Source organism: Oryctolagus cuniculus, chromosome 4 (assembly GCF_051225735.1).
Source record: "Oryctolagus cuniculus isolate XC-2025 breed Fujian yellow rabbit chromosome 4, ASM5122573v1, whole genome shotgun sequence".
Lineage (NCBI taxonomy): Eukaryota > Metazoa > Chordata > Mammalia > Lagomorpha > Leporidae > Oryctolagus > Oryctolagus cuniculus.
The window spans coordinates 137,931,023-137,958,578 of NC_142870.1; the positions used below are offsets into that span (position 1 = coordinate 137,931,023).

At 43.4% G+C, this 27,556-nt stretch overlaps 1 long non-coding RNA gene across 3 annotated transcripts; it reads left to right on the top strand.

Moving 5' to 3' along the window:
- The first annotated feature begins 558 nt into the window (after positions 1–558).
- On the top strand, positions 559–27,200 carry LOC149127131 (uncharacterized). 3 transcript variants are annotated; one of them, XR_016232741.1, is made up of 6 exons: positions 560–1,090; positions 3,541–3,624; positions 11,024–11,193; positions 17,294–17,401; positions 23,865–23,965; positions 26,861–27,200. It is a non-coding gene; the product is annotated as an uncharacterized LOC149127131 (long non-coding RNA). The 3 variants fall into 3 exon arrangements; XR_016232742.1 differs by lacking the exons at positions 23,865–23,965; positions 26,861–27,200 and adding an exon at positions 22,064–22,198 and having other exon boundaries at positions 781–1,090; XR_016232743.1 differs by lacking the exons at positions 11,024–11,193; positions 17,294–17,401 and having other exon boundaries at positions 559–1,090; positions 26,861–27,020.
- The last annotated feature ends 356 nt before the right edge of the window (positions 27,201–27,556 follow it).

Consider the following 27,556-nt stretch of genomic DNA (forward strand, 5'->3'; position numbering starts at 1 on the left):
GAGAAACCCTACACTAAGGAATTGTCTATTAAGGGTCCTCTGATGCTCCCAGTGACTGTAACATTGTTCAACTTTCTTTTTAGATCTAACATTCTGTAGAGATGGATATTAACTTATAGATGATTGATAAGCAGCAGCTAATTTCTGACTAGTACAAAAGCTTTATTATCCTAATAGTCATTGATCTTTTTTTATGTAACTTTGCAGTCTTATTCCAATGTTCCTCTTTTCTCTGAGTGCATTTATGAGTAGAGTCTCTGCTGAGCATTTGAGGCAGTTATGTTCTATAAAGTCACTGAGAACTCTAAGTTTGTCTATCTGGAACTGTTGTTCCTAAGGAAATTCAAGGTTAAGTTCCTGCAAGCTTCTGATCACAGCACTTTTGTCAGTTGACTAATGCCTGACCTTATTGTATGTGAGTTTCTCTTTAAAGACACCTTTCTATCTTGTTGATTCATTAACATCAAACTCATAACCAGCGGAGCTATAACTCAGGGCAAAACAGAGCTTCCTGAACACAAACTTATCTTCTCTAAAAGGCACATCATTCCCCTCTTAGGTGCAAGAGACAACTTCAGAACTCTTCATGGGTGCCATTTTGAACATGGACATCCTCAAGAAGAACACAGAAATGTGGCATGAAGTAAACCATGAAAAGGACATTTTATTTTTTTTAAATTAAGTAACTAATTTAAGAGAGAGAGCTCCCAGTTACTGATTCACTCCTTAAATGCCCACAACAGACCCTTGACTTGGCAGAATTCCAGGAACAGGGAAGCCAGCACTTGAACCATTACTGCTGCCTCCAAAGAGGTGTTCCTTTTTGACAGGAAACTGGCGTCAAGAGCAGAGCCAAGGGGCCGGCGCTGTGGCGTGGCAAGTAGAGCCACCGCTTGTGGTGCCGGCATCCCATGTGGGCACTTTTTCGAGTTGCGGCTGCTACGCTTCTGATCCAGGTCTCTGCTGTGTCCTGGGAAGGCAGTGGAGGATAGCCCAAGTGCTTGGGCCCCTGCACACATATAGGAGACCCAGAAGAAGCTCCTGGCTCCTGGCTTCGGATCAGTGCAGCTCTGGACATTGCTGCCATCTGGTGAGTGGACCAGAAGATGGAGGACTCCCCATCTTCTTTGCCTTTCAAATAAACAAATAAATCTTAAAAAAAAAAAAAAGAACAGAGCCGGGTACTGAACCAAGGCACCCTGATATGGGATGTGGGTACCCCACCCACTAAACTAAGCACCCACTCCCAAAGGACAATCTTACAGACTGAGAGCTGAGATAAGAATTCAAAGGATTGTCTGGTTAGACCTCAGCTGAGAAGTTATGAGCTGATCAAACTAAATATTTTTCTGATCTGCACATGACCTCTGCAGGTCTTTAGAAACTCTTATGTGGCCATGAGAGGGTTTTGAGTATTGCTTTTGGTGTTACAAACTGAGTATGGTAAGTAGACACAAATACAGAGTACATTCTAAAATACAAAATTGTTGAATAATGAAATGTTTTCGTTTCTAATATTCTTTTTTTTTTTCTTATTTGAGACACAGATGCTGAAAGAGAAACAGGCAGACAGAGATCACACATCTGCTGGTTCACTCTTCAAATACCTGCAATGGCCAGAGCTAGGTCAGGCCAAATCTAGGGGCCTAGAATCAATCCAGGTCCCCTATTCAAATGTCAGGAACTCAACTACTTGAACCATCACTGCTTCTTCCCAGAGTCCACATTAGCAGGAAGCTGGACTCAGGAGTAGGAGTCAGGACCCAAACTCAGACACTCGGGTATGGGATGTCAGCATCTTCACCAGCATCTTAACTGCTGGGCTGAGCACTTGCCACTCCTCCTCTTTGTGAGCCAACTTCTCAAACTGTTAGCTTCTTCATTACTCAATCAGTAAATGCTTGACACATGTTCACCAACTTTGTATGAAAGTTTTATTTTTAACTTTTGGAAAATCAAAATAGAAAATTAAACATGTCTCTGGCGTGAACATTTGTTCTCCAGGCATAACAAATGCCCATTGCCTTGTGGTGTTTGGCAGCAACAGCTCTTCCAGGTTTATTTTAGTGACATGAGTCCCGGCCACGTTTGGCTGGAGCCAAATGTGGCACAGAACTCACTGTCCTCAGAGCCATCTCTCCCTCCAAGGCTTCGGGGCTAAGCTCTCATACCTGAATCTGTTTCCCACAGGATGAGTTCTCCTTCAGGGGCTCTTGGTCCTCAGGCAAACAGGGGGCTACTGAGCACACCCCACGCCTCTCAGAAGTGCCAGACTTAGCTGAATCACAAGCTAAGGATCCTAGAGATGGGTGGAAAGCTGGTCTTTGGGTTCATAGCAGCATGAAGTCAGGAAAGTGTTGATGGGGTTAAACCTGAAAGAATTCTTAGGGGAAATGTTCTCTTCAGGGTGAATCTCCTGCCCACTGAGATAATCTTCCAACCTAGAGCTTTCTGGAACCTAAAGCAGTAAGAACAAGGCCCTGTGGCAAAGTAAACATGTAGCTTCCCCAGCATGTAGTTGAGAGGAGCAGGTGCACCATACAGTGCTTGGGAGACTGCATCTTGTAAGGCACAGTGCGTAGGTTTGAGTCCTGGCTCTGCTTCCACCTCCAGCTTCCTACGAATACTCACCCTGGGAGGCAGTGGGCGATGCTTCAGGAACTGTGTCCCTGCTGCTAACACGAGAGTCTCATGGGAGTAAATTCCTTGTCTACTCCAGCACATGGGAGCTCTCTTTTTTTATCTTTTAGATAAAATGAAAATAAATTTAAAAATCTAAAAAAAAAAAAAAGACCCATGACTTCTTCATACCTGGAATCATACATGCTTTATTCTTTCATGCTGTCATACATTTAATGCCTAGGGAGTTTTAAATTTTAAAAATGGTATTTGAAAAGCTCAGCAAGCACTGTAGTAGTGCCTACCTTTTCCCTTGCCTGTTCCCCTCCAACCCCATCTACCTCTCTGCTCCCCTTCCCTTCCTCCCTCTTTCCAGACCCTGTAGCAACCCAAACCATCTCTATAGCCTTGACCAGGAGGGATTTTGATCCCCAGAACACATTTGGCGATGTCTGGGGACATTTTACACACATGGAGAGTTAGATCGGGAGTAGCCCAAAATATCCATAGTGCCAAGGTTCAGAAACTCTACTTTACCCAGGGGCCAGCAAACTTTTACTGTACTGGGCTGGAGAGTAAGGATTTTAGGCCACAGTCTGTTGTAGCTCTCAACTCATTATGTGAAACCAGAAGCAGACAATGTGTAACAATACAACTTTATTACTCACTTTGAAACTTGAATTCTGAATAATTTTCATGTATTACAAAATAATCTTCATTTGATTTTTTTTCTAATGATTTAAAATTACAAAAACATTCTTAGCTTGTAGCCCATACAGTAACAGATGGCAGGCATGATTTGGTCCAAGGTCCCAGTGAACTAGAAAGCTTTTTTGCTTCCATCTATTCTAGAAGAAGCACAGTGTTTCCATTGAGCAAAACTATTTATTCATTCTCTCTCTTTTTTTTTTTCACTTACAGCATTTTAAAGTCTGATTTGAGTCGTGTGTTAAACACCAGTGATTCAGCTAAGAAGAGCTGTGGATGAAGAATGGTCCTTTTTATGTAAGCAGTGATGTTATGTTCTGGTCATTAAGAACTGAATTTTTAATGGTCTCATGGACTGGGGGAAATTATTCTTTTCCTTGAGTGTTTACAGTTTGCTTATTTAATCTTGGTCCTCTCTCTGAGCTTTCTTAGCTTCTGTTGGCCGAGTGCTAGGTTTTCGGAGTGAAGCCAGACCCAATTTTCTGTGGGGCTGAAATTTCATCACGAGCGAGTTCATTCAGATTCTGGGTCATTCACATTTCAAGTCTGCAATTTGATCTGATTATCACCGGCTGAGAAGAAACACTAAGGGCTCTATTATGTGGGCTGAACTGGGTAACAGGTCCCAAGAGTTGGGTCCAAGGGAGAAACTGGGAGTTGGGTAAGCAATTGCTTTCTTTTTACTTCTCAGCAGTAGAGTGTCATGGGAAAGTTTCTCAAATATCATTTTCTGAAGGACAGCTGAAGAAAGCTTGAAATTTTTGCTGAAGAACCAAGAAGAGCGAACATTTCCTAGTACCCAAAGCCGCCAGAGTGGAAAGGAAAGAAGACTGGAGGGGATATGAAAGGGTTATTATGGGACAGGCGGAGGCATGCCTGAGACCCGAGGAGAGTGGAGGTGTGGTATGGTATTGTGCTTCTGAGAGAGAGAGAGAGAGAGAGAGATCTTCCATCTGCTGGCTCACTCTCCAAATAGCTACAATAACTTGGATTTTGCCAGGCTGAAGCCAGGAGCCCAGAACTCCTTCCAGGTCTCCCATGTAGGTGGCAGGTTCCCAAGTACTTGAACCATCTTCCTCTTCTTTCCCAGGGTCATTAGCTGGGAACTGGATCAGAAGCAGAGCAGCTGGGACTCAAATTAGAGCTCCAATATGGAATACTGGTGTTGCAAGTGGTGGCTTAATCTGCTGCACCACAATGCTGGCCCTATCCGGTACGTTCAAAAATACTTGAAAAAACATCTAGGGGCCGGCACTGTGGCATAGCAGGTAAAGCCACTGCCTGCAGTGCTGGCATCCCATATGGGCACTGATTTGAGTTCTGGCTGCTCCACTTCCGATCCAGCTCTCTGCTATGGCTGGAAAAGTAGTAGAAGATGGTCCAAGTGCTTGGGCCCCTGCACTTGTGTGAGAGACCTGGAAGAAGCCCCTGGCTCCTGGCTTCGGATCAGCCCAGTTCCAGCCATTGAGGCCATCTGGGGAGTGAACCAGCGGATGGAAGACCTCACTCTCTCTCTCTCTGCCTCTGCCTTTCTAATAAATAAATAAATCTTTTAAAAAGTAAATAAAAAAGAAAAGAAAAAGCATCTAGAACCCATGAGAGGGTTTGCTACAGGGGCCATATATAAAGTATAGAAAACCCACCATTCCTTTATATTTACATATGGGAAAGAAAGCTGGTCTCCAGGGGGACAGCAGGGCAACCTGGAACCCATGTCTTTCAAGACCTCCAGGCTCAGTGATGTGGAGGACCCGCAGGTTATGTGGATGCCCTTCCCAGTGGGAAACCCACCTCATGAGCTTGCCCCAGGTTCAGAGAAGCTGAAGGCAAAGCTCTGGGATGGACTGGAGTTGTCAGCCCAGCACCTGCTGTGTGTCCACCAACTCTGGCACAGAGTTCACTAGTGGCCACGCCTTAAGCAGACCCACACGGGGGAGCAAGGTCTGAGAAGCATAGGCCCAGCTCAGCTACCTGACCCTGTATAGCAACCACACAAGACCCTATCTCTAGATAATAATAATATAATGACAGATACATAGCGTTGACAACACACTAGTCACTTTTCTAAGTGTTTTATATGTATTAACTCACTTTAATTGCCATTACAGCTCCCCAAAAGAGGTAGATTATCAGACTCATTTTATGAATGAAGAAACTAAGCAGTAAATTTAAATAGCTTGCCTGTGGCCACATAGTTTACAAGTAGCAAAGCCATTGTTCAATATCAGAAAGTCTGGTTAGACTTTTTAAAATGTCAAGTCTCTTCAGATTAATGTATTTTAATATAATCCCAAGTGATATCCTAGTGGACTGAGTGTTTTCTGAGGGATCTTATGAAGCATAAACATGTAGCAACACACTGTAGAAATTCAATAACAAAACCCATTTCCAGAGGAATCAACAAGGACTCAAAGATCGCTCTCGGGGTTGACACTGTGGAGCTGTCGCCTGCAGCACCAGCATCCCATACCAGAGCACTAATTGGAATCCTGCTCCTTTGCTTCTGATCCAGCTCCCTGCTAATGTGCCTGGGAAGGCAGTAAATAATGACCCAAGTGCTTGGGCCCCTGTCACTCTTGCAAGAGACTCAGATGGAGTTTTGGGCTCTTGGCTTCAGCACGGCCCAGCCCTAGCTGGTGTGGCCATTTGAAGAGTGAAGCAACAGATAAAAGATCTCTCTCTCTCTGTTGCCCTTTCTTTCAATCTGCTCTTCAAATAAATAAAATCCATCTTCTAAATAAAAGATAACCTCAACACAACTTAGTATGCAAACACAGAGAAAAAAAAAAAAAAACACCTAGAACCAAGCCAGTAGACTGTGAAAACTGTCTCCTGGGAAAGTATCTGGGAGCCCCTCCTCTCCTGCACACTGCGTCGTGACTGTGACATTGTTGGAAACACAGCCAGATGCGCCATTGCATATTTTCTTGCTGCCATCCCTATGAACCTGCCACCTTAGCCTCCTTCTGCCTATACACTTGGGTCCCTTCCTAGCAGGGTAGGCCTCCTAATTTAGCCAACCACTTCTAGATAATACACAAAGTCCCTCGGCCCTGTACTCACAAAGGCAGGAGCGGTCAGGGGCAGGGAGGTCTGACTGGCAGGCACTGAGACAATCTGGCGTTGGCTGTCCTGGCTGTCACAGACGGCAGAGCTGGCTCTTAACCATGCAGGGACACTGCGGGGTTTGGCGGGCAGCACGGGCTGGGGCGATATTCTGCATGGCAGATCCCTCAAGGGCGGAGCTTCTTCACGGGCTGCTTCCTGCCTCTGGCCTCCTCCCCTTTCTCCTAGGGGCTGCCCTGCTCTTTTTTTCATGACTTCTTGGGCAACGTGGAGGGGAGCAAACCCTGTTTGTCTGGGACTCGGGAATTTCTGCGGGTGTGAGACTTTGGGTGTAACCATGGGGACAGTCCTGGGAAAGCCAACATGGTTCATCACCATAGACATTTCTTTAAACAGCACAAATCTGACCTCTCACCAGCACCCTTGTCCACATCTGGCCCCTGAGAAATAAATACTTTTAACCCGAAATCACTTCCCAAACACAGCCCTCTGCTGTCCCTAGTCACTTTGGCCACTCTGTCCCCAGACTTCTGGGGGTGGCTTGACTCAGACTCTGGTCCACCGGATCCACAAAGGCCGTGAACCCACACATCACAACAAGAGTGGCCTCCTGGAGCCTGCAGCTGGGCTTAGGTTGAGGGAGGAGACCACTGTCCCCAAGGTTCCTCCCTTCAGAGTCACCCCAACTCTCTTTAGAGATACTCGTCTCCCTTGGCTGTTTAATGGCCAATCTTTGTTTACTTAATGTTTATTTTTATATATTTGGAGGTGGGGTGTTTCAGTCCACTAGTTCATTCCCCAGATGCTTACAGTATTTGGGTGCAGGGTTAGGGTAGAAGCTGGGAGCCTGGAACTGAATCTGGGTTTCTCACATGAGTGGCAGGGACCCAGTCAGTTGAATCATCATGGCTACCACCCAGGATCTTCATCATCAGGAAGCTAGAGTCCAGAGTCAGAGCTGTAGCTGGGAATCAAACCCTGGCACTGCTACATGGGATGCTCATGTTTTAACTGCTAGATCAAGTACATGCTGCCATTGTCAATCATTTTATGCCTTGTCCTGTGAATTAGCTGTGGGTGGCTACTTTGCCAGGGCTGTTGAAGCACCATACTTGGGAATGTAAGAGCACCCGCCACCTTTTTACTTTTTTTTTTTTTTTTAAGATTTATTTATTTATTTGAAAGTCAAGTTACACAGAGAGAGAAGGAGAGAGAGAGAGAAAGAGAGGTCTTCCATCTGCTGGTTCACTCGCCAGTTGGCCACGATGGTAGAACTGCACTGATCTTCCCATGCGGGTGCAGGGGCCCAAGGACTTGAGCCATCTTCTGCTGCTTTCCCAGGCCAAAGCAGAGAGCTGGATTGGAAGTGGAGCAGCCAGATCTCAAACAAGTGCCCATATGGGATGCAGACACTGCAGGCGGCAACTTTACCTGCTATGCCACAGAGCCGGCCCCACCTTTTTACTTCTTTAATAACCTTTTCAGGCCCCAGAAAACTTGGTGATTGGAAGCATATTAGAGTTTTAGCATTGTGTTTCAAAAAACCATTAATGACAGAAAATTCAGAGCAAGGGAAGATTATGAAGCATGCAAACATTTTACTAGAGTCATAGAAAAGTTAACATTCTGTACATCAAAAATCATATGCAATTATAAAAGTCAAATGACAGCCAGGAATATATTTGCAACAAAATGACAGGAGGCTAATAAATGTAATCAAGCATATTTTTTAAAAATTTCTGCAAATAAAGACTAGAATCCATATCTCACCACCGGGATCTCCACCTCTCCTGTCCAAGCCACTCTTGCTAGTGTTCTGGCCGGGAAGCAAAGGGGGTTAAGCTGAAGGACACCTCTCTTGTCTCCCAATGCTCTACTCACCACCAAGCAGTTGGAATGATCCTTCAAAAATGTGAACAAGATGACATCACTGCTCTGTCTGGACTTAATTTGTGACTTTCCATTACATCTAGAATAAAACCTGAAGTACTTGCACACCATGAATAAGAAGATGACATGCCACCTTGTGCTAGTTGCATTCCTGATCTTGTAGCCTATCCATCTGCGAGGGACGGACTCTGTTTACGGCTAAGACTCCATGTTTAGAACAGTGCCTGTCACTGAGGAGGTACTCACTCAATGGAATGAACAAACTAGTGGACAGAGAACTGGGGGAGAAAGACCAATGAAATATGTAGAGATGTTTTCTTTTTAATTTTAAAAATTTCGTTTGTTTACTTATCTATCTAGCTGACTATTTATCTATCTATCTAAGAAGCAGAAAGACGGAGGAGCCAAAGCCAAGTACTCTTCAGGTCTCTCATGTGGGTGGCACAAACCCAATTACTTGAGCTATAACCACTGCTTCCCAAGGTCCACATTAGCAGGAGGCTAGAGTCAGAGCTGGAACTGAGTACTGAACCCAGTACTCCAGTGTGGGGCGTGGGTTTCTTGACTACTATGACCACTAGGCCAAATGCCTGCCCTGAGGATGTCTCAAAGGAAGGACACTGTTCACCCCTGGCTAGTTGGCAGGGGAATCCTCACATACTGTTTGTAGTACAGATGTAGACACTTTGGGGAAGCAATTTGGGAATAAGGATGTACACTATCTGAAGTTCCTACCTTCAGACTCAGTAGTTTCAGTTCTGAAATACAGATCAGATTATGACATGAAAATTAATTTAGGTAAAGAGAATTTATTATAGCACTATTAATCATAATAAAAGTGTGAAAACCTAAATGTCCAACACTTTTGTAAACAGTGGACTAAGTTTTAAATTTCAATAACTTTTAGTAGGTTTAGCAATCTTTGGCTTACTCACATGAATATCATTTAAGCCTTAAAATATTTTCCCAACACATCTTTATTCTTAGGTATGATGTAATGCTAAGTAGAAAAGCCAAATATAAAATTTTAGATATTATGAGATCATATTTTTAAATATATGCATAAATAAAACCTTGAAGTTAATCTTTACAATGTTAACTGTAATTAAAATTCTGGTTGATGGAACAACTAGTGATTTAAATGTTATTCTTTGTACTTTATGCAAATTTAATATATTATTATTTTTTAGACTCAGAAATGCATAAAAATTTTATTTTAAAAATGACTATATTTGGGGCCAGCATTGTGGCATAGTGGGTAAAGTTGCCACCTGCAGTGCTGGCATCCCATATGGGCACCAGACCAAGTCCCAGCTACTCCGGTTCTGATCCAGCTCTCTTCTATGGCCTGGAAAAGCATTGGAGGATGACACAAGTTTTGGGTCCTGGTACCTGCATAGGAGACCCAGAAGATGCTCCTGGGTTCAGATTGGCCCAGCTTCAGCCATTGTGGCCATTTGGGGAGTAAACCAGTGGGTGGAAGACCCCTCCTCCCTCTCTCCTCTCTCTCTCTTTCTCTTTATAAATATATATATATGTTATACACATATATGTTTTACATATACATATTTTATACACATATAAAATATATTATAATATGTATGTATATATGCATAAATATATAAATATATGTATATAAATATATAAAATATATGTATGAATGTATATATATGTATTTTATGTATATATACACATATATATTATACATATATATATATATATCTTTGTGTCCCTCTGCCTCTCACTCTCTGTAACTTGGACTTCAAATAAATAAATAAATCTTTTTTTTAATAAATCTTTATAAAAATGATTATAATTGAGAAAGAGTTAATTATGGTGGTCATTAGCACTTCCATGACAGGTGGCTAGATGAACAAGAATCAAACATGCTTAAGTTCAATTTCCTTACAAAGCAAGACCAGATAACCATTTAGAAATTTTTAAGTTCATTCCAATAGCTCAGATGTGTATGAAAAGGAACTTTATTTTCTATGACTGGTTCCATTTTACTCTACTTTCTCTCCTGCTTCTTGATAGCAGAAAATATATGATTCATCAGCTAAAATTGTCTCCATATCTCATCTATTTTGAAATTATGTATTTGGGTAATGACTGTGGTGTTTATGATTCTTTCCATCTCTTTCTCACGTAGTTGATGTGAATCTGGGGTTCATGGTTCATGAGTTGGCTCCAGAAAACTGTCATTTGATCTTTGTTGGCCACAATCACAGAATCTCACTACATTTGGCCACTTGCCACATCTGCCACGCTGTCTCTTGGCCTCTTAGTCATCGAGTCCTGTTCCGTCAACCACAGAGATAGGGCTGTCCCACCTGGTATTTGGGGCAGTATTCATAATTGATATTTAAAACAACTCATTTTTATTGAGCATGTACTATGCATAAGAGCCTTGTTCTAACAACTGGAGGTGTACTGGCTCATATCATTCTCACACCGTTTCTGGGAGGTAGGTACAGATAAGGAAATGGAGGCTTAGAGAGACTAAGACTAAAGACCTATCAGGTCAGAAATCCCATGAACCTTATTACTGCCCCCAGCTGTCAGGTTCCCTCTCACTGTAGCCTTCTCATTCAAACCCCGGGACTCCTCTGCACCCCTTCCTTAAGGGAACTCTTGGCTGCTTCTACACAGGCAATAGGGGTCCAGCCCTATGAGTTTGGTCCTCTGATGCCCATACTTGAACTCCCTAACCATCTCTACTTCACCACTCCCATGCCAGGTTGGAGACAGGAGCAAGAAGAAACTTAATGTTTTCCCAGGCTTCTCACAGGGAAAGAAGGAAGCTCATCACAATGGCTTGAGCTTTCCAGACCCCACCTGTTAAAGACTGAATGTTTTTACTCTCTCAAAATGCACATGTTGGAGACAGCCGCAGCATGATCCTTAAAGGTAGGGTCTTTGGAGGTAAGTAGGTTTAGATTACCTCATGAGGACGAGACCCTCATAATGAGATTATCTCTCTTACAAGAAAACAGAGAGTTCTCACTGTCTCTCCATGAACATGAACCAAGGAAAGGCCACTAAGGACACACAGAAATGATGGCCATCTATGAGCCCGGAAGTGGCCCTCATGCTCTTCTTTCTGATATGAATGTCCTCATTTATACAGAAACAGTGTTGTGTTATAAGGTGTGCAGAAAGAGACTTGTAGTTGAATTTATCTGTGGAAGTTACCAAGTTGCCAACAATGTGTCTAAGTGGCTATCTTTCATTTTGCCCACATACCTGGACTCCAGGTAATGGTTCGTTGTGTAAGAGGAAATAATCTACCTTTTTTTTTTTTTTTTTTTTTTCTGACGGGCCAAGTTAGACAGTGAAAGAGAGACAGAGAGAAAGGTCTTCCTTCCATTGGTTCACTCCCCAAATGGCCGCTATGGCCGGAGCTGTGCCGATCTGAAGCCAGGAGCCAGGTGCTTCCTCCTGGTCTCCCATGCGGGTGCAGGGCCCAAGAACTTGGGCTATCCTCCACTGCACTCCCAGGCCACAGCAGAGAGCTGGCCTGGAAGAGGAGCAACTGGGACAGAACCCGGAGCCCCGACCGGGACTAGAACCCGGAGTGCCAGCGCTGCAGGTGGAGGATTAGCCTAGTGAGCTGCGGCACCAGCCTACCTTTTCCTTTTCAACCTCACATTCTCAAATCAGCTCAATGTGGAAAAACTCTATGCTGTTCTTTCTATGTGGAGATTAACTTACATACAGTAGTTTGGCAACCCACTCCCAGAAGTAGTTGGAGTAGCAAGATTATACAATAGAGATGAACTCTACAAACATAGACAACTCAATCTGAAGCTTCTCTGGGTCCCTTGCTGACTTCTCAGCACTTCCCAGAGAGGGAGGGAATTCAGTCATTCACTTTGGCTATGAGAAAATGATCTTTTTCTCCCTTTGTGTTGGCCTTGGAATCCATTTCCTATTCCGTCTTACTGTCCTCAGCTTAACAGAAAATCCAAAGTTGGCAACAACCAAAGCAGTTACATCAAAGCTTTGGTAACTTGAGACTACCTCTGGTTTTATTCTCCATCACCTTCTCCTTCTGCTCTGTTCAGGTTCAGGCCTACAAAGCACCCCTAAACTGCAGCTCAGCAGGAGTCTCGTGCCCAACTAGATTTTCAACAGATGATCAGAAACCCAGAGAATCCTATTCTATAATTACATATATTTTCATCCAGCTTGGGAACACTCTAAAGTGAGTAAAAATGAACAAGCGAACAAACCCCCACAGACTGTGCTTACAGCAGACAGAGAAACCAGAAGAATCATTTTTCAATCATATATCATTACTATAATAATTTTCATCAAGACAACTGAAAAGTTGAGTGGACAATCCAATCTATAAAATTCATATAAAATGATATAAAAATCGATCCATAATTTCTGTTTTCATTTGAATGCTCAGTAAGGGGAGGAACAATCCTGCAAGAAATCCCATCCTTCCCTAGAAATAAAGTTCTGGAGGTTGGAAGTTCACCTAATTCAGCACTTGATGATTTTTCTTCCTTCCTACTCCTTGGAAAAAGCACATGGATCTGATTCCTTCTTTATAGAAGTTACTGAAAGTAAACAAAATTCTCCTCTTAGACTGCTTTGAGTGGTTCAGACAGAGGCATTCTAGTACTTGAATCAAAAACCTTAAAAGATGTGTCCCCTGCTCTGGCAGTCATCGTGGTGCAGCCCTGCTGGTCGCGCATCACCAGCTCTGTCCTTGCCTGTGACCTCTGCCTGGGAAGAGGCACGAGGGGCAGTGCTTGCACATGTCTGCCCAGGCCAGAGCTGGCTCATTGCAAAGAAGCAAAACAATAATCAAAATAGTGTTAACCGTAATAAGATGGATTTTTTCCTTGTCAAAGCACTCTGGAGGACAAAGGTTATGGGCAGCCAGTTCAAAGAATAGAAAATGCAAAGGTCGCAGCAACCATTTTTCATGTGAGAAATGCACTTCATTCAGATAAGCCATTTTTCACCCAGCACACTGACAGACATAAGAGTCTGGTGACTCACCAGGCTGGAGAGCATGTCTCAAAACAGCCACTGTCAAAGTCACTTGCTAAGGTTCGACAAAATCTAACACAATTGTCAATGCATTTGGTCATTGACTCATAGGTTCCACTTTTACTGCCAGGATAAATTATCCTAGAAATACATTCACTCATATGCAGAGTGACAGGTGTATAAGGTTGCTTACTGTAGTATTGTTTTAATGGCAAGTTACTGGAAACAGCCATAGTGTTGGTGACTGGGTCACTACCTACACAAATTATGGGACATCCCTGTGTTGGAATCTAAATCAACTTTTAAAAATACCAAAAAGAAAGAAGGGGTGGTGGAGAGAAGGATTTCCAATTAGAAGGCAAAAAGCAAACTATTAAAGAGGGCTACCATACCATTTGCACAAAATGGTTGAAGAAGAAGCCTACATGCATGTACAATGTTTTCTTATAGAAGTAAAAAATACTTCTGGAACACATATAGGAAACTGATAGCATATGTTGCTCTACTGAGAACTAGAAGGCTGGGGGTGCAGAGGGAGTGAAACCGTTTACTCTATTTCTGTCTTTACCACACACACACACACACACACACACATTTATTTTTATGTTCGAATTTTGAACCACACAAATGTAGCATCTCTTTGAAAACTTAAAAACACTCTTGTTTGTAAGTAGCAGACACTGTTCTTTTTATTTATTTATTTGAGAAGCAGAAAGTCAAAGAGAGAGTTACTCTTCAAATGCCTACAGTGGTCCAGACTGGGCCAAGTCCAAAGCTCAGGGCCAGGAACTCAATCCAGGATTGCTACGTGAATGGCAGAAAACCAACAACTTAAGCCATCACTGCTGTCTCCCAGGGTCTGCATTAGCAGGAGAGCTGGAATTGGGAGAGGAGCCAGGACTCAAACTCAGGCATCTTAACCATTAGACTAAATGCCTGCCCCAACACTTTTATTTTTAAGAAATACCATATCACATTCAAGAAGGTATGGCAGATCAAATTTCCCAAAAAATGTGAGTGTATCGCATCACACACACTCTTCTCACCAGGTGATGCTGACACTCCCACTGAATCTAGGTGGGCTTGGAATCATGGGGAAATGACTCTGAATTTCAAGGCTAACTCATTCAGAGTTAACTTATAGGAGTGAGTGGGCCAGCATTCATATGCTTGCAACCCAGCTTTCAAGTCATCCCACCTGGTGCTTTGCACCTGTCCCATCCCCAGCTCTGCCCAAGCGAAATAAATGACAGTAAATTTTGGAATGGCTTGTTGTTACACAGTGATAAATAAACTGCAGTAGCTGGGGATATTTGAAAGTTTTGGGGGAAGATACCTCCATGAAGTACAACAAAAGCAGGGATACAACTGCCCCTTGGGCACAGCTTGTACCTGTGCTGAGTCACTTTCAGGAACTGTTGTCTCTCCACTGTTGGGGCTATTTTCAGGGAAGGGGAAATTGTAAAATGATCAGTCCTTGCCTTTGACTTTGGAAGAATTCTTACGATAATGCTAAATTGCATTTTGTGTGAACTTAAATCTCAAGGAGAATCTCAAGCAAAATGCAGCCTTAATTTTATGGCAGAAATCAGAGTTGAATAGGATTAATTTAAACAGAAATTTTTACAACAGCACCATCTTGAATTATTCCCATAAAAATGATCAAGTTCCTTTGATTAGGGAGCTAGTAGACCCTCCTAGTAAATCAAAAGAGAGATGGTGAAGGGCAAATTCCTCCAGGGTGGCTTTAAATGTAGACTAATGTGGTGGAGAAGCCAATTACTCTAGTTTGAGGAAGCTGGGCTCTAGAGGCTCAATGTGGTTACACCCATGGTGTCTTGATGATGTGGAACGGGTGATCTCTCTGTGCCTCAGTTTCTTCATCCGAGTCTTGCCTCTGACAACCGCTCCCACCCTACAGGGATGCTGTGGGTTTTGACAGACTACACATAAACACTAGTAAGCATGTCTGATGCAAAATGAGTCCTCAATGAGTAACGACTGTTAATATACCAAACACTACATGTGATGTCCTGTGGGATTTATCCTCAACTAAGCCTTTGTCTTTAGGACAAATTCAGACAATATAAGCAAGTCCTGGCCGAATGCTAGGTGCTAATAGGAAACTGCCTTCTATTGCCAACCCTTTGCTTCAGGTCTCCATTTCTGAGAGAGACCGACATGCTATGAATGTGATTATGGCCTCAGCATCCATGCCAGTCTCCTCCAAGTGTGCCTAGAATCCTGCAAAACCTGTTGACCTGAAACCTACCTTTCCTAAACTTGCATGCAGCTGGTGTTCTGGATACAAATTACAGACATCTCTGATCAGATACATTTACACAGTCTTCAAGTCACACATTAGACAGGACCAACTTGTTGCTTCGTCTCTTTCTGCTGATGAGAGCGGTTGTGAAGACCTTGAACTTTTCTGGAGCTGAAGTACTATGTCTGCTCACTAGTTCTGTGTGTGTTGAGAGGCAGCAGCCACAGCTCCCTGAGCCCAGAAACAGAGCATTTGCAGTGTGTTTTGAAGTCAACCAACCCAAAAGTCATCTTCTGAAGTCCCATGGGTCCGCATGTGTCAGAGGTGACAGCTCCCTGGGAAGGTCAGTTCTGTGATGTTGGTTGGAGTCACCTCTGCACTCCATGCCACCAGCGCTTCCCTCAGTTGCATAAGCACCCAAACCTGCATTGCATCCTTTCAGGTGCTTTTCCTGCGGCCAAACGCTGACTGTTTCAAACAGAGAGCAACAAAGGCTGTCTTCCCCACGGTAGTCCTCGGTCAGGTAACTCCTTTTTCCAGCTTACTCAGTGTGACCTTGCTGTGCCTCTCTTTAATGTCACAGAACAAGCGAAAGGAGGAACAAGCAGAGGCAGTGCGATGCTAATAGGGGAATGTTTCTTTAAAAACCACAGTGCACACAGGGTTGATTGTGTCTACAAGGGGAAAGCCATCATTCTGCTGCAGTGCAGTAAGGGGGTGCTTTGGGGTCATGTGCTGGGAGCACCTGGAGTACCCTCCAGCACAACTGTCCCTTAAACATATCAGGTAACTTTGTGAAGTCTTGTTAGATCTCCCGACTTGGTCAGAGAGTCAGTCCTGCTTTCATGTTCTCTGCTGTGCCACTGAGACAAACTGACTTTTTCTGGTGCTACTTTCTTCATCATCACTGCCTTTGGGCTTTTCCAGTGCTGTTCTCAACAACTTTTTCCTTTCCATCTCCCTCCATAGAGCCCAGAAATTCTCATATCCATGCCCTAGCTTCTCTTGCCTCGGAAGCGACCACATGATGCATTTTTAGAAGAACTCTGTGTGAGGAGGCTTCCTGAGGTTTTTGTTAACCTTATAAAGGAGCAAATGTCGTTAATGGGTGATTCCTCATTCCTCTCTCTCCATCTTGAAAATAAATAAGGTGTGGGCCAGCACCGTGGCTCACTTTGTTAATTCTCCGCCTGTGGCGCCAGCATCCCATATGGGCACCGGATTCTAGTCCTAGTTGCTCCTCTTCCAGTCCAGTTCTCTGCTGTGGTCCAGGAGGGCAGTGGAGGATGGCCCAAGTGCTTGGGCCCTGCATCCGCATGGGAGACCAGGAAAAGCACCTGGCTTTGGATCGGCGCAGCTCCGGCGGTAGCGGCCATTTAGGGGGTGAACCAATGGAAGGAAGACCTTTCTCTCTGTCTCTCTCTCTCTCACTGTCTAACTCTATCTGTCAAATAAAAAAAAAAAGAAAATAAATAAGGTGTCTGGAGCTGTAGCAGCTGTTTTGCGAATGTGAGGACACAAGTCAGTTCGCCAAAGATAGCAGAGGGAAAAGACAGAAGGAGCCTAGATCATTGATGACTCCATCTGCCCTGAACTCCTCACTCCTGGGCTTTTCCTCAGGTGACAAACAAAACCAAGTTGTTTAAGCAAATGCTGGTAGGGTATTTGATTCTTTGCAGCCTTGTTCCTATAAAACATGTTATTTATATCTCCTGGGATTTTTTTCTCTTTTAGGAACCCAGCAAGATAACCGATATGAAAGTTCTTTGAAAACTATAAAAAGGGAACTAATTTTAAAGTCTTATTTTAAGAAGAATCAGATGTTCTTCATAGTAGCTCAAGGTAGAGGAAATTCTAAATGAAATGATAAATGATTGAAATAAACATGCCGCATATTACTTTCAACAGCTCGGATGAAGGCTCATTTCTTTCTTAAATTATTAATAACCCCATTTAGTACTTGCAGAGTGCCTTGCCACCATTTGATATTTAGTCTTGCGAATTTCCCTGGCAGATTGTGAAGTCTCATTTTACAAGGGAAGAAATGAAAACAAGATTTTTCAAACACTTTGTTAAGTCCACCATCTGCCTGTGGTAGACTCAGAACTAAAAAGCAAAGCATCTCACAGTTCAGTGTGTCATCAGCTCCCTCATGGAAGCTTGCTATGCAGCATCTGACACAGCCCAAGGAAACCCTAAGCAATTTTTTAAATGCTGGTGTATATGTATATTCAAAATAGAGCTCAGCTAATCCTGAAGCATTCCTTATAACGTGAACAAAATGCTTTTATGTACAATATTAGGAGAGGACGAGAACAGGATATCTTCTTCTCTTGCCAAGTATAAGTCTGCTTATCTACTGACGTCTTTAGCCCATTCTGGCACAGAAGCAATGACTTCAGATTATTTTGTTTCTTTCCTGATGCACCTGGTAATAAGCAGTAAATGGATAGCACTTTTGATACTACATGTTTAAAAAAAAAAAAAAAGAAGAAACCGATTAAAGAGAAATGTTGAGCTGCCTAAAGAGGAAGTGGGTTCATGCTAACCCTTGAAAAAGATGCAAAGAATTATTTCAGAACAAAAATGCCTGTGTAAGCATGGTACTCAGAATCTTCCTCCTATTTCGACCCATGAAAATGTCCTGGCAATTTTATCATGTTTTGTTTGGTTAAACAGAAATGTGGTGTTTAACTAATAATGTTATTTTCAAGGACAAATTATGCATTTCAAAGGCTTTTATCCAAATTCTGAGTTAGTAAGTTTTACAGGAAAAAAGAACAAAAATTGGGAAAAAGAAAAGAGAGAGCTTAAACAGAAATACAAAAAGATCTTAATTAAGACTACAGTATTTCTATCTCTATTTTCAAATTCAAAGAAAGCTAAGACTTTCTTTTCTAAAAGAGGGTTTATTCATTCATTCATTCATTCATTCTTTTAAAAAGCAGAGTGAGAGAGAGAGAGAGGAGAGGAGAGGAGACATAAAGTTCCTTCATTCACTGGATAATAACTCAAATGGCTCCAAGCCTGCCAAAGCCAAGAGCCAGGGACTCCATCTTGGTCTCCCTTCCCCCTCCCCCTCCCCCTACCAGAATTTTAAAAAGCAAATTTTAACCACAATATAATTTCACATAAAATTATAAATAATATAAAATCATATATAATTATTTATATAATCATATATAATTGTTAGTAACATCTTCTTATATAATGTCTACCTAGTTTTCTAATCCACCATTGTTTCATAAAAACTGTACGTGTGTGTGTGTGTGTGTGTGTGTGTGTTGATTGTTGATTGGTCTGAATCAAGATCCCAAGATTTCTCACACTGCAATTGGTTGATATTATCTCTCAGGTAAGTTATATATAATCACAGCCTCCACTACCCTTCCTTTTTTGCCATTTATTTGTTGAAGAAATATTGCCATTTGTTTTCTTTTTTTTTTTTTTTTTTTTTTTTTTTTTTTTTTTGACAGGCAGAGTGGACAGTGAGAGAGAGAGACAGAGAGAAAGGTCTTCCTTTGCTGTTGGTTCACCCTCCAGTGGCCGCCGCGGCTGTCGTGCTGCGGCCAGCGCACCGCGCTGATCCGATGGCAGGAGCCAGGTGCTTCTCCTGGTCTCCCATGGGGTGCAGGGCCCAAGCACTTGGGCCATCCTCCAATGCACTCCCTGGCCACAGCAGAGAGCTGGCCTGGAAGAGGGGCAACTGGGACAGAATCCGGCACCCTGACCGGGACTAGAACCCGGTGCGCCGGCGCCGCAAGGCGGAGGATTAGCCTAGTGAGCCGCGGCGCCAGCTGCCATTTGTTTTCAAGCATTTTGAACAGGTGTCCTATTAAATTTGCAGTGATAAAAAAGCATTTGGGAAATTTCACTGGGTAGTTTTGGAAATATTGGGTGTTTATGATAGAAGGCCTGGGGAGATTACACTAAGCATTGTTAGATGAATTTTAAGGAGGCATTGTCATTTCAGGTGAAAAAGTTTATGCAGCCGTATTTCAAGAGAAGGTGCCCTATATGCATATGGTTAGAACTCTGTGCAAAGGGAAGATCAAACACAGTGAAGGGGACCAGCTGGGTTCAAAAGAGAACAATTCCAGGGAAGGTCAGCTTCTGGGTTGGTAGTTACCATGTGGACAGAATTACCCAACCTGGGGTGGGGAAGGAGACTTGATGTATTTGAACAACAAAAACATTTAGCTGACCCAGAACTCACTGATTTTGTATGGAGGACTCCAGAATGAGTGCATGGCCTTAAAGGAAAAAGAGGACAGGAACTCTGATCTAGCAATCAGTGCTTCCCAGGAGGGAAAAAACATAAATGCCAGGCTTTGAGGATCCTGCAGAATTCATGGAAGAGCAGAAGGAAATGACATGTTAGGGATGTGCCCCAGTGCTGCAGGAAAACATGGCATCGAGGGAAGATTTTTATAGCCAGTGATCTGCGGACAAGCTGTTCAAGGCTTGGGGAGTTCAAAAGCCAAGGAAAGGCAAGGTTTGGGGGGCAAGTATTTGAAAAAGAGTGCAATGAGCTTCACTTAGAAATAACCACAGCGCTCAGTGGGTTAATGCCCTGGGCTGAAGCGCCAGCATCCCATATGGACACCGGTTCAAGACCTGGCTGCTCCAATTCCCGTCCAGTTCTCTGCTATAGCCTGGGAAAGCAGTAGAAGATGGCCCAAGTCCTTGCACCTGCAGGGGAGACCAGGAAGAAGCTCCTGGCTCCTGACTTCAGATAGGTGCAGCTCTGGCCGTTGCGGCCATCTGGGGAGTGAACCAGTGGATGGAAGACCTCTCTCTCTCTCTACCTGTCCTCTCTCTGCGTAACTCTGACTTTCAAATAAATAAATTAAAAAAAAAAAAAAAAGAAACAGCCACAGTGGCTTCAGTTGGGGCTTTAATGAGGGCAATACTCCAACGGAGGCTATGTAGAGTGATGAGACGGATTTTCATCTGTAAGACAGACTTCTCAGATGAAGGAAGTCCAGGACTAAAGCTACTGTAGCACAGGGCTGAGCCCTCTTGGGTTTCTATTGAGGTGGAGAAATAGAGAAGGAAAAGGGAGAGAGGTACAGAGAATGTAGGTCACAAATGTGCTTAAGGAGAGAATGGAAGCTAGATCACTAGCAGCATTCAAGTCCAGGGAGTAACCGGGCCCTCCAAATGCAATAATCTAAAGAAAAGTAAAAACAGTACTTTTAAATTTTTTTGTGGAAATTTTCAACTTTTACTCAGTGAAGTATACAATATGTTCCTATCACACTGCTCCAAGCATAAGATTGTCACCACTCTATTATCTCACATGGTGGTAGAGTATGTTAAAGGCCCAGCTGTCATATCATTTTACCAATAAACAATGGAGGCATTTTTAGCATACAGGATGAAGGCAGAAGGATCATACAAAAGCCTTGGATAAGGCTAGAGGACTAGCAGTGTCACCCTGCCATTGTAATGTTTCAGAACAGAGTGATGCAAATGCCATTCTCTAATGGCAACACAGTACAGACAAGTGATTTCCCCATTGGCCCAGGAAGTTCAATGCTATGATGAATGGGCAATTTCTCCTTTGTGGGTTTAAATTCTCTAATAATGGCCTCCGGGCCACTCACCTAGTTGATATCTATGTTGGCCATCCTGAAACTAAAAATATTTTATCTGTAGCTTTGCACTTCCTTCAAATATTTGCCCTTCCTTAGACGGTAAAATTCTCTACAGTGTTCCTTGCAAGACAACAAAAATGTGGATCTCAGTTGTACTGCTGACAAAACCAGAGGCACATTATTTGCTGTATGGCACAGGATTTGTTTGCTTGTGTTTCTGTTCTTTGGCAGAGTAGAATGTGTGAATCATTTCTGGTGGGGTTAGTTTGACTTTGTGGATGCTGAAGAAGTAACAATAATTGTACTGCTTCAAGATGGTCCAAAACTTTGCAGCTGCTGAAGAAAATCTGGCCCCATTGGAGTGAGATCAATCCAACAAAATGAGAAATCTGAGACAGAAGAAATTCAACTGTAGTTGACAGGAGAAAGAAGAATTCAATTTGAAACTTTCTCACACCGCCGGCATGGCTCAATAGGCTAATCCTCCGCCTGCAGCGTCGGCACCCCGGGTTCTAGTTGCCCCTCTTCCAGGCCAGCTCTCTGCTGTGGCCAGGGAGTGCAGTGGAGGATGGCCCAAGTGCTTGGGCCCTGCACCCCATGGGAGACCAGGAGAAGCACCTGGCTCCTGGCTTCGGATCAGCAAAGCACGCCGGCCGCAAGACACCTCCTGGCCAATTGGGGGGTGAACCAACGGAAAAGGAAGACCTTTCTCTCTGTCTCTCTCTCTTGCTGTCCACTCTGCCTGTCAAAAAAACCAAAACTTTCTCACAATCTAATAATCAAATAATTAATGTTTACATTTGGAGTAATTGAATACTGCTTTTATCATGTCTTTTTTTTTTTACTAATTTTGTACTGGCATAAAAATGATATATATATATATATATATTTTTTTTTTTTGCAGAGCTAATTGCACAATAGCTCAATGTAACTTGTGATCAACACAATCTAAGAAAAAAATGGAATATGAGTAAATGTTCGGGGCTGGCACTGTGGAGCAACCAATTAACACCCTGGCCTGAAGCACTAGCATCCCATATGGGTACCAGTTCTAGTCCCGGCTGCTCCTCTTCCCATCCACCTCTCTGCTGTGACCTGGGAAAGCAGTAGGAGATTACCCAGGTCCTTGGGCCCCTGCACCCATGTGGGAGACCCGGAAGAAGCTCCTGGCTCCTGGCTTCGGATCAGCTTAACTCTGGCTATTGCGGCCATCTGGGGAGTGAACCAGCAGGTGGAAGACCTTTCTCTCTCTGTCTCTACCTCTCTCTGTCACTCTGTCTTTCAAATAAATAAAATATATCTTTTAAAAATAAAAAAGGAGTGAATGTTCATCCTTTTGTGGGGATGGAGTTAATATAAATTAAAAGAGTTCCAGTCCTGATCACAACGACCATCAGCCAGTGCAGGGTAATCCTCAGGAACCCGAGCGAGCCTGCTCAGGTACAGGGCTGATTTCCTCCGGAGTGTGCTGGCGCTGGCCTTCTGTCTAGTGTCAGATTATTTCAGCAGATGTGATTACAGAATCTTCAATGGGTAGATAAGTTTCCTTCAGTCCTATAACAGTTAAGCCTCCCCTGGTTCAAGGAAGGAATATCTGGGGAAAGTTAACAGGTGACTCTTCTGTTCCTATTCCCATATTTCACAGTGTCACTCAAGAAGAAACTGCTGGGACTGGCACTGTGGTGAAGCAGGTTAATGCCCTGGCTTGAAGCACCGACATCCCATATGGGTGCTGGTTTGAGACCCCACTGCTCCACTTCTGATCCAGCTCTCTGCTATGGCCTGGGAAAGCAGTAGGAGATGGCTCAAGTCCTTGGGCCCCTGTACCTATGTGGGTGACCTGGAAGAAGCTCCTGGCTCCTGGCTTTGGATTGGTGTAGCTCTGGCCATTGTAGCCAATTGGGTAGTGAACTAGTGAATGGAAGACCTCTCTCTCTCTCTCTCTGCTTCTCCTCTCTCTTTGTAACTCTGACTTTCAAATAAATAAATGTAAATCTTTAAAAAAAGAAACTTCTATCTATACATTTTTAAAAAATATGCTTATTACAATACACTGTCTTTGCCATCACCACGGCTCACTAGGCTAATCCTCTGCCAGTGGCGCCGGCACACCGGGTTCTGTCCCGGTTGGGGCACCAGATTCTGTCCCGGTTGCTCCTCTTCCAGTCCAGCTCTCTGCTGTGGCCTGGGAAGGCAGTGGAGGATGGCCCAAGTGCTTGGGCCCTGCACCCCATGGGAGACCAGGAGGAAGCACTTGGCTCCTGGCTTTGGATCAGCGCAGCATGCCGGCCGTGGCAACCATTTGTGGGGTGAACCAATGGAAGGAAGACCTTTCTCTCTGTCTCTCTCTCTCTTTCACTGTCTAACTCAGCCTGTCAAAAAAATACACTGTCTTTGTTAAAAAATATTTATTTATTTATTTATTTATTGAGAGGCAGAGTTACAGAGAGAGGGAGAGACAGAGAGGTCTTCCATCCTCTGAAGCCAGGGGTCAGGAGCTTCTTCTGGGCCTCCCACCCATGTGCAGGAGTCCAAGCACTTGGACCTTCTGCTTTTCCAGGCCATAGCAGAGAGCGGAGAGCTGGGTTGGAAGAGAATCTACCAGGACACAAACCAGCACCCGTATGAGATGCTGGTGCTGCAGCTGTAGGCTTAAACTACTACACCACAGCATGGGCCCCTATTTATACTTCTGATCTCTTTAGGAGTGACCTGAAGGAGCATCTGCCCTTTCTGGATCCTTTGGGAAAGCAATGGCCAACAGATGATCCAGGCATCACAGTGCTTGAGCCACACCTTACTAGAGGTGAGTTTTCTGGGTTTAGGACAAAGAAAGTTGAACATTTACTCTCTTTCTTTGACCTTCAGTCAAAGAGAGCCCAGAATGTTGAGGAGCAAGTGAGACCCTAACTTTTCTTTTCTTTTCTTTTCTTTTCTTTTCTTTTCTTTTCTTTTCTTTTCTTTTCTTTTCTTTTCTCTCCTCCCTGCCTCCCTCCCTCCCACCCTCCTTTCTTTCCTTCCTTTTTTTTCTTTCTCTTTCCTGCTTCTATCTCTGCAGCAGGCTTCATGTCTTTTTTTAATTTTATTTAATGAATACATTTTTTCATATATATGACTTTAGGAATATAGTGGTTCTTTCCCACATTACCCCCCACCCAACTCCCATCCCACCTCCCTCTCCCTCTCCCTCTCCCATCTCCTTCTTCATTATGGTTCAATTTTAATGTGATTTTATATACTGAGGACCAACATTGTGTTTAACATAGATTTCAACAGTTTGCACCCATGCACACACGGAACATATAGAGCATAATTTGGGAAGAAACTTTGCAGTCAATTTTCATGGTACAATTCATTAGGCACGGAGATCCTACGTGGAGAGCAAGTGCACAGTGACTTCTGTTGTTCCTTTAACAATTAACACTCTTATTAACAATCAACAGCTCTTTCCATGGGCTGCCAACGCTATGGAAGCCTTCTGTGACCATAGACTCCATCGGCATTTGGATATGGCCATAAGAAAAGTGAATGTTCTCTCCTACCTTCAGAGAAGAGTACATCCTTCTTTGATAGCCCATTCTTTCCACCGAGGTCTCACAGAGATCCTCCGTGTAGATATTTTTTGCCATAGAGTCTTGGCTTTCCATGCCTGAAATGCTCTTGCCGGCCTTTCAGCCAGACCAGTACAGGCTGAGTACAATGGTGTAGATTCTGTTTCTGCAGACCAGGTTTTATCCCAGTAAGTGTGTGTCTGTGTATGGTACGCAGCCTCCTTGTAGATCTGAGATGAAATCTGGAAGCCCCTGGTCAGCCATTCTCAAACAAGGCTCACCAAAAGCATGGGTTTTGGGGTACACTTAGCTGGTGTTCAGTCACTAGTTCTGTATGTGTTCTCCTTTGGATAAGATGGTAGAAGGAAAGAGGCATGAGGTTTAGGTTGCTCATGAAGATAAATCCAGGTTTAAGAGTAGATTTTGGTTGAATCCAGTACTGTTCGAGTCTTAAGTAGTTGGCAATCAACCCATTGTACTTTTTCCAAGCTTGTCAGTTCTCAAGATTATAGTGTCTCAATAGAACAATGATTGAGTAAATTCAAAATATAATTAAGAAAACATTTTTGTTTTTAAAAATGACTATTTATGTATTAGCCATTTTTTCAGTACTCTAATGACATAGTTGAAGCAGGCTGACCTTAGCAAGAAAAGAAGTTTATTTGGCTCAAGGTTCTGCAAGTTTGAAATTCAAGCTCCAATGAATCAGCATCTGGTGATAATTTTTCCTGGTAGAGTCACAAGGCAGCACCCTACAGTGTCACCAGTGTCTGTCTGTGTTTACGTGGTCTCTTAGGAAGCCACCAGGATGTAACCACAGGGCTCCCTAACCCCCACCTCACGATGGCATCTACTTCCCACAGGGCCACCTCTAAACACTGTTGTTTAGATTAATATTCCACCCTCTTAATACTATCAATGTTAAGACTTTGGGATTAAACTCCTGCACGATTTTGGGGGTCAAGTGATAGTCAAACCACAGCAAGTTCACTTTTTTTTTAAAAGATTTATTTTATTTATTTGAAAGACAGAGTTAGATAGAGAGGTAGAGCCAGGGAGAGAGAGAGAGAGAGGTCTTCCATTCGTTGGTTCACTCCCCAAATGGCCTCAATGGCCAGAGCTAAGCTGATCCGAAGCCAGGAGCTTATTCCAAGTCTCCCACGTGGGTACAGGGGCCCAAGGACTTGGGCCATCTTCTGCTGCTTTCCTAGGACATAGCAGAGAGCTGGATTGGAAGTGGAGCAGCCGGGACTCGAATCAGCACCCATATGGGATGCCGGTGCTGCATGCCAGGGCTTTAACCCACTGCGCCATGGTGCCGACCCCAGCAAGTTAACTTTTAAAAAGAGTGTGTTCTTTATAGTACTTCATTTTAAAGCCCAAATTTACTAAGAAAACAGTATTTGAATGACCTTTTGGGAAATATCCAAAAGGTAGATAAAATTTATAATTATCCTTCTTTCTAGTGATTTTCTGGCAGTGAGGGCACCTGGTGGAGCCTTTCCAACAACTGCTGAGCGTGAGGTCCTCTGACGCCGCTCTACTGAGACACGTGGGTCCTGATTCTACTCTGAGAAACAAGCCTTTCCCACCCCAGAGCTTAGAAACTGCAGGGGGCTGTTAGATACATCAATCTTCTGATTGAACAATGTAATGTCTGCATAGCTACACTTAGTCTAGGCGACAGATACACTCCTGGATTAATAGATGATGTAACAGAAATACTGCCATTGTAAACTCTGTCTTACTATGTGAAGTCCCCCCACCCTCCCCGGTAACACAGGGCAATTTTATAGAATTAAAATCACATGGGGCTGGCGCTTCTGTGTAGCGAGTTAATTCACTGCCTGCAGCGCCAGCATCCCATGTGGGCCCAGAACTTAAGACCTGTGATTTCCTTTTGATGGATTGTAGGATGAACTCTAACACTGATGCATTGTGATAAGCGTGTCATACTAACAGTATGAAACATTGGCTAGAAAGCTTTGGTAGTCTTAGCATAGGGTAGTCACAAAGGTAAAATATAACCTTGAGAATGGCATCACAGACAGGACTCCTATTAGAGAGAATAGTACTAAATATGTTATGAAGGTCATCTAATGAAAACAACACTAATACTTTTGTACTAATGCCTTTGAATTAAATTGCAGGTAATGGGAGAGAGAAGAAGCACTAAGTGCATTTTGGAAATTAGGGCCTTGGTTTCTGATTACAGCCCAAGTCCCAGCTACTCCACTTCTGATCCAGCTCCCTACTAATAAACCTGGGAAAGCAGCGGAAGATGGTCCACGTACTTGGGCTCCTGTCATCCATGTGGGAGACCCAGAAGAAACTACTGGCTCCTGGCTTCTGTCTGGTCCAGACCTGGCTGTTGCAGCCATTTGAGGAGTGAACCAGGGGAAGGAAGATTCTCTCTCTGCCTCTCCCTCTGTGTAACTTCACCTTTCAAATAAATAAATCTTAAAAAATAAAATAAAATCACATTGCCTGTGACATCTCGTGTTACCTGCCAGACTGATTGAAATGAATAGATAGCCACCTGCTGTTGATTTAAAATTCATTTAGAAGATATAAGTGTGGGGAAGGGCAGGGTGTAGTGTATGTATGTTTATATGTGCATGTACTCAAGTTAAACAAGCCTTAAAGTGTCACAGAGTAGTTTTATTAGAAAGATTACATTTTTAAATATGATATGGCCATCAGAAAATGACATTTCAAGGCAAATTGAAATTTTTTATAATATTTATTTATGGGGCTGGCTCTGTGGCGTAGCGAGTAAAGCTACTGCCTGCAGTGCCAGCATCCCATATGGGCACTGGTTCGAGTCTTGGCTGCTCCACTTCTGA